Genomic DNA, 7,500 nt, shown 5'->3' with positions numbered 1-7,500 from the left:
AGTTTTCTTTTATGCAGAAAAATCGATGATCTTCACATAACCTATTAACACTGTTTCCCTTTAATTCGTGTGTAGCTTACTGAACAGGATATGTTACATTGTTTCAACTGTAATTGCTTCCGCAGTGAGTGAACCCAAAGCGAACGAACGAGGCAGCTCTCTAATCGGGAGAAGAACACATTTTTTCTTCGAAACGCGAGGAATTGTGGTCGCGGAAAGGTCGGGGGCGCAAGGAATTGTGGTTACGCGTGAATTAAGGAATCAATGGCCCAGTTTCACCCTTAATGCATTGCGCGCCTGAGTGAATCACTTCGAAATCCATTTCAATACGTAGTTATTTTTCTATTTCAGTTTCTGCAATTAATGTAAATAGGAATTCTTTGTTATTATATTCTTGCTTTTCATCTATATTTCGGATAACGATTTTAATAAGGCGTTCAGTTCGATCATTTTGTGTGAGCATGTAGCTGTGGTGTGACCGAAGAGGATAAGGAGAGAACTACGCGTGTTGGAAGGCCCCGTTTACCGGGCTCCGCTCAGTATATTCGTCTTCGCCAATCCGTGTTTAATCTTTGGAGAGAGAGGAAAGTCAGTCTGGGGAAGTTCACGGATGGCGAATTTGCAGAGTATCTTCTACATCGAAGGTGAGCTTGCTTTACGTAAGCTTTCGATTTCGACCGCATATAAAAGTAAGCGTTCTCGTTGTTTGGGCGATGGAAGCTAAGCTTATATTGCTCCTAATGAAGCGGTAACTTATGGGAATTTGTGTTCACATTTTGCTTTAGAGCTGACAGAGACCCTTCTCCCGGTGGGGATGAGTTACCTTCGACTTCGTACGATCTTGGTTATCATGTATACACAACTTGTGGAAATGAGTCATAAAAAGTGTAGAATTTTTTTTTTCGTTATTGTCCTGTCATAGTTGTCCTAGCAGCCCTTTTTTTCTTTTTCAAATGTGATTTATACATTACAGCGCAAAATGTTGAAAAAGCCTTGGTGTCTCTGTCTTTTGCAGGCTCTTTAGACTTTATATTCATCATAATTTAGTGTAGTGTGGTCTGCAGTTGTAATCATGATTACACTGTAACCATTAACAGCCTTGAGCCTGTCTGAAAATGAAATTGTGGAAAAGAAGCTGATTATTTTGCTGGAGCAATTGCTTTTAGATTATTGGAGTTGTTTACTTCAGTCATCGAAGGAAGTCAATTGAGTGTTGATAGTAATCGGGCAGTTGCTTCTGTTCTGGTTTCACTTGAATGGCTGAGAGGTCTACTGGTAATTGTTTAGTAATTGGTTTGGTTTTGGTTTTACAACACTCAATTTAGAACCACTACAGGATCCATTGAAACCAATTTATTTATTTACTTTGTGTGTTGCAATAACTGTGTAGTATCTGATCACCTTCTACTAGGTATCCTTACTTCATCATGAGAGTAACGTTGGCTGCAATCAACCACAACATGCACTTGTCAAGAAAATCAAAACTTACTAAAGCCCGAAAAGAACAAGGCCATAGAAAATAGTCAAAAAGGTCTCAAAAATTTCATGCCGAAATGGTGAAAGAAGAAAATTTTTCAGTTACTTCCCCTTTCCTGAAGCAAAAATGCTGCATAGGCGCTCCATGTATGAGGGAAGTTTCACATTGCCTTCCGATAGAATGAATGAATCTTACCCAAAGCAAATTGCCCACAGTATTGGCATGAAGGAGCCCCCGCCAACTGAAGAGTTGATGAAAGGACCTTTTTATTTTGAAAAGAAGCTAAAATGAGCATTGGAACAGCATGCTACATCTTTCTACATTAGAAACTGTTTCTAAAATGTCCATGTATTTATTAACATTTACAGACTGAAGTACAGATGGACTAAGGGCTTTCCCTGGTACATGGAAAAGTTTGAACAAAACAATGTTTCATATCTATGTTACGTCCTAGTAGATGCATCAGCAGGGAAATAGTCCCACCTTTCATAACAGACATCTACAGCAAGATGATGGAATGAATTTATAAATAATGATAAAGATAAATTTATAATAATGACGAAGAAAAGCAAGCAATAGTTTTGAATTACATCATTTTTCAACAAAGTTTTATGTAAATTCAGTACTTGTTTATGCAGTAAATAAGTTGGTTTCTTTAAATGTGTAGAAATAGCAGGTAACAGAATAAATAAGTCTTGATAAAGTTCATTTTCTGCTTATGACTATCAGTAGTGATTGGCCAGACAACCCAATAACATGATCCAGGCCAAGGTAAAAATGGGCATGGGAGGGAATATGTGTTTCTGATCAGGCTTATAATATGCACTAAGCATGAGTGACAGATGTTCACATGTCAATTATTTCGAAATCCCATGTATCTCCCACCAGGAGAAGGGAATGCTTGTCGAATCATCCTTACTGCACAAGCACGTAGGACTCGTCTTGTTCCCTCTACCCAATTTCCTACATTTCCAGAGAGAGAACTGACGATAGGCTGCTTTGCGTAAGCTTTCCATGGAAAAATGGAATTCATCAGCTCTGATATCACACCGTGCCTTCATGCACACTTTAAGAATGTCTCTGTCCAAGCAAATGTTATGAAATATTCAATAAGAAGTGATGCACTGCCGTTTCTTGCAACAGACATTTTCTTCCTCTGTTTCCATTGGCACACAAACCTGACACTGGCACCATGGTACAGGTAGGTATTTTGGAGGTGCAGGCTCTTCGGGTAGGTTGTCTGCAACTAGCTTTTTAGCGAAGTCCAAACTGCCCCTGCCCATACTCAATGATTTAACCAGCAAGTCATTCTTTGTAGGGTTATCCAGGGATTGAATGAATTCCTAGCAAGAAATTTCACAAAATAAAGATAATTTTCGAATAAAGATAACCTATGCAAGCTTGAGATTTACGGCTAGATGCCAGCATTACATATTTGAGCATCAGCAATGCCGATGGATGTTGACACCCCCCCCCCCCCCGATCGATGTGGTCAATCAGAATTCGACTGGTAGGAATCTTTTACAAAGGCACCGACAAAAAGTGAAGCGGTAGGAAAGTTTTTTTCAAAGGGTTCCGACAGAAAACCGACCAGTACAGGGGTTTCAATAGAAGCCGGTTACCGGCGGTATACCTCCGCCTGCTTTGCCTCACACCGCCGGCTAGTTTGCCTTGATTTTCACTAAAAATGCTATCATAAACTTGTCAAACTGCCGCCTTCAATGGGCTATCATGGACGGCTATTTCAGAAGTTATTGAAACCCCTGCAGTAAGAACCTACTCGTCCATACCCCGGGGTCAGATCGTGAATGGACCGTCCCACCGCTCGGCACCATCAGGAATTTATATATTTTCCTGTCTTCTTTCAGGCTTCTTTGTGTGACTGCTACTGTTGATACCAAATCCGTAGACGAAAAAATATATAAATAAACGCTAGAAGGATGGTTAAATTAATGTGATAGAACATTCATTTGTAAGCTTCTGTATCATACGGCGTTATCATACCTGATTTTTGCACTTGGACTTGACACAATTATTTACAAGCGTCGGCATAACTGAGGTCGGCTGCTTTGCACGGACACTCTCCTCTTCCTCTCTTCCGTGAACATTGCCCTGGACAAATACAGTTGAGTCTTTCATTTTCTATTCCCTGAAAAAGAAAGAAACAATACAGGTGTTGTAACGAAATATAAATTCAGTACCGCGGCCGCGTACAAATTGCCATTTGAAATGTCTCACCTCTGTAGTTACGTCTAATCCTTCTTCCTCGTTGTCCTCTTCGTTAGAGTCCAGTGCTGACCCGTAAAAATTTACAGGTGTGTTTGCGGCGTCTTGTAGAAAGCTGTCCATGAACCAAGTTATTAGCCAAAGAAAGTGAAAAAGACAATCTTAAATTGGCGCGCTTCGAATCGACAAGAAACAGAGGAAACCGGCGATAAGCAAAGAGCCAATGAGGAATCATTTAGTCATTTGAAAACAATAATAAATGGGCGCAATGCCGAATGGGTGAAACTGGGCCTTTAAGATGCACGTCCCAGAGTCTTCGTTCCTAATAAATGTGAGTAAATTGCTCGCTACACAGAAGATTATAATTACAACAGAAGCTTGCAGCTACTTTCCCAATTCGAGGTAACCTGTAAAACTGCTCTGTTTTTTAGTCTTGTAGTTCATTTTTGCTTCTTTTATCCGTGATAAACGTTATCGCAGCTTCGCCAGCGAACCGTCGTTAAATTACTGCAAGCCTACTTGACTATCTCCCTTCCCCTCGGCAGCATTTCTACAATGTAGGTAAACTAGTAAAATACCTAAAGGCGGTTTCTGAAATCCATGTAACTGTAGCTCCAGTCAATTCTTGTGTCGTTTCAGGAAGTGTGAGTCGGAGGAAATGGAAACTAAGGCAAAGCCAGTGGCTTTGTACATCTTTGAGTTCTGCGAGACCAGATACGACAGGAGGTCTTTCTTTCAAACTCACATTCTAATGAAGTCGCAACAAATTTCAACTGTGTTACCTGGTAGTTAGCCTAGTAGTTATCATCAAGCATTTTGTGTTTTAGGAAGACGGATGCAAAGAGGCATGAAAACAGATCAAACAACTCACTCACACTATGAAATTCAAAACATTCCTCCTTTGATCGTATGTACCACACCTTTCTTAAAATGGTTTCATATGATGTTTCCTGTCTATAGTTACTTAGGGAGAACTTACACACGGTCTGTGCAGATGTCAGGTTTTTCCAGTCTGTAACCACTCTTCAAGCTCTCCAAGACCTCTTTGTGTTTCTTCAGAGCGTAAGGTGAGCCCCCTGTAAATTATTCACAAAACATGTCTTGAGGCACACCATAAACCATTTAAAGAAAGCGAGGTGTTTTACTAAAGAAAACCCCGATTTCATAAACATTTGAACCTCACAATAAACAAGTACACACAAACTTGGGAAAATCGAGATCGTTCAGCCTATTTTTATCATGAACTGAGGAAAAAGTGGCGGATTGGTCACGTATAAACCTTGGCGTTGGACTATCTTACAGACGTTTAACCTCTCCTCACCCCACCCCCTCTCCCAAACAAAACAAAACAAAACAAAACAAAACAAAACAAAACAAAACACACACAAAAAAAACCTGAGTATGTTTCCCCGTTCGTTTGCGTGATCTACTTTCTGTGAGTCTGCTCATTCATCACACTAACTTCCTTCATTTTCTTTCCTTGCTCATTCAGCCTGTCAGTCAGTTATTCAATTAATCTATTGGTTAACCACTCAGTCTCTGTGTCAACCGCTCAGTCCTTTGGATAGTTGCTTTACTAGTTGGATGGCCAGATTTGGTTCATTCCCTCATTTGTTTACTCAGTCATTCAGTCAGTCAGTCAGCCTGTTAGTCAATGTTAGCCGGTCAGCCAGTTACCCTTTGAGTAACTCATCAAGTCGGTTACAGTTGTAGTTAACCAGCCAGCTCCTTTGATAACGCATTCATTTAGTCAGTCAGAGTGGGTCGGTAGGTCAGCCAGATAGGCAGTTGGACAAACAGTCAGTTGGCTAGACGTTTCACTCTTCTTAGTTCATTTACTCATCGAACCAGTCAGTGCATGAGTCCATCCATCTGTCAGTCAGCCTGTCCAGGCTTTTTCATTCAATGTTTGAGGTGTAAGAAAGGGCTGTTTTCTGTCAACGCATCTCGTTTATCCTTTACGTGGAGGTACATGTAATGGCCAAAGCAACTGGAAACAACGCAACCATAAGAAGTGTCTACGCAGATAATCACGAAGTAAATATAACCCAGTTTGCGGATGATGCTACATTGATTTTAATTGCTTTAGTAAAATCCCTGTCCTCAGCACTCGAACAAGACTTAAACAAAATTCCGGGCCTAGATGGATGGATCGGCAGCATCATCAGTAACAACCGGTTTTTTTTTCCTAGAAGGAACTTTACATAGCCGAAAACGTACTAAAATTCAAGCCTGCTTTCTTGAACTATAAAGAAAAAATACCAGTTAAGTAAGTACACTTGTGTACAGAGAATCTGAGAAAAATTTAAACCCTGGACACTAGCCAAGAGAGGTGAATCGGGTTCATGGACTGTAGACTGACAATAGTGATAATATAAATTGGACTTCTGCCTATTGTTTCGCAAGGCGGAGAATCAAGAGTACAAAACTCATAGACTTTCATTTCAATTTTTTATACAGACAAGTGCCAACTAGCAAGCGGTGAACAGAAAATGCACCTTTTATTTCAAGACGCACTAGAAACGCCAGTTCATCTTTCTTGGTCATTCTCCCTAACTTCGTGAATAGGGAGCTTAAGGATGCAACGATTTAAAGCCAAGGACTGAAAACCAAACTGAACTTTCGCATACCAGGACAGTAGCAGCTTTTAAAACTAATCGTACCTATTACGCGTAATTTCTAATCAGCCTCGTGCTGCGAGTTCGGCTGATTTTGAAACCATTTCCACAATTACTTCCTAAATTATATCGGCCTCGCGCTGCGCGTTCGGCCAATTTTGAAATCACTTGCACGATTACTCCCTTAATTGTACTCCACTCAGTCGTACTACTATTACTGATCATCGGTTCATTTCTGGTTTGCGTAAGTGGCTCGAATAAGACTTGATATTTGGTGTGATATCCTATATGGCCACCTAAGTTAGAACAAAAGTACTCTAATTTAACACATTCCTTTACCTGAATCAAGATATGACATAGTAAATGGCGGGGAAACGAAGAAATGGGAACTTTTCGCGGGTTGTGTGTAAATTTTATGACTCACAACCCAACGTCTAGTCTCCAAAATAAACGTAATCATGGTTTGTATTCATATATTAAAGCTCACCTGTTAGCAAAAGCCCGTACCTACTCTGTCAAAGTAAGGCAACCAATTTAAATTTATATATAAAGCTAAAAACAGCACTGAGACAAGCTTTAATAACACGGTCTTGTGCAATAGTCTAATTGTTGCTTCAATTTAATAAGCATACTGTTTCAGCCACTCTGTCACTAACAATTTATGTAGTGGACTTTTAAAGTGCAAAAAAATAAATAAGAAAATCGTTCCTTTGTTTGCTCGTTCGTTCAACAGGTCAGATGGTAAGTGGGTCATTGGCAAGTCAGTCAGCCAGTCAAGTGGCCAACGTTTAATTGTGCAATGTGGAGTATATTTTATAAAAAAAAAATGATGGAGGCTTATCTATTGGATAAAGTTATCCGGGCCAGGCCAGGGCCAGGTTATCGTAATATCGAAGAGATGATACACACACTTTTGAATAACTGTAGTTTCACAAAACACATGTTCTTGCATTCGAGTCTCATTATCAGCAAACGACTAAAAGTATGGTAAAAATATATTAATTAAAATTGCATAAATAATTCTTAGAACTGACAAAGAGTTGCGATTTACCACAGGACAACGCCAGAGGACCAACTGCACGTAAAACAAATGGATCAGCAAAACTAAATATAGTTCATTATGCTGCTGGTGTGTAGTTTGGAAATATAAGTTAAATTTAATTAATAAAATACAAAAGA

General features: G+C 39.7%; 1 protein-coding gene and 1 long non-coding RNA gene across 2 annotated transcripts in view; both read right to left on the bottom strand.

Annotated features, from left to right (window-relative positions):
* Positions 1-7,500, bottom strand: part of LOC138023604 (fibroblast growth factor receptor-like) — a 13,271-nt gene that overhangs the window by 2,758 nt on the left and 3,013 nt on the right. Inside the window, exon 2 of the mRNA XM_068870628.1 lies at positions 4,683-4,779. The gene's annotated coding sequence lies outside the window, so the exon portion shown is untranslated. The remainder of the gene's footprint in view (positions 1-4,682; positions 4,780-7,500) is intronic.
* On the bottom strand, positions 2,115-4,676 carry LOC138023607 (uncharacterized). The gene is made up of 3 exons (XR_011126720.1): positions 3,716-4,676; positions 3,482-3,626; positions 2,115-2,820 (listed from the first exon to the last, which is right to left on the bottom strand). It is a non-coding gene; the product is annotated as an uncharacterized lncRNA (long non-coding RNA).

This window comes from Montipora capricornis, chromosome 11 (genome assembly GCF_036669925.1).
Source record: "Montipora capricornis isolate CH-2021 chromosome 11, ASM3666992v2, whole genome shotgun sequence".
Taxonomy (NCBI): domain Eukaryota; kingdom Metazoa; phylum Cnidaria; class Anthozoa; order Scleractinia; family Acroporidae; genus Montipora; species Montipora capricornis.
Note: the sequence above shows the minus strand (reverse complement) of the source record. Positions and strands in the feature narration are given on the sequence as shown.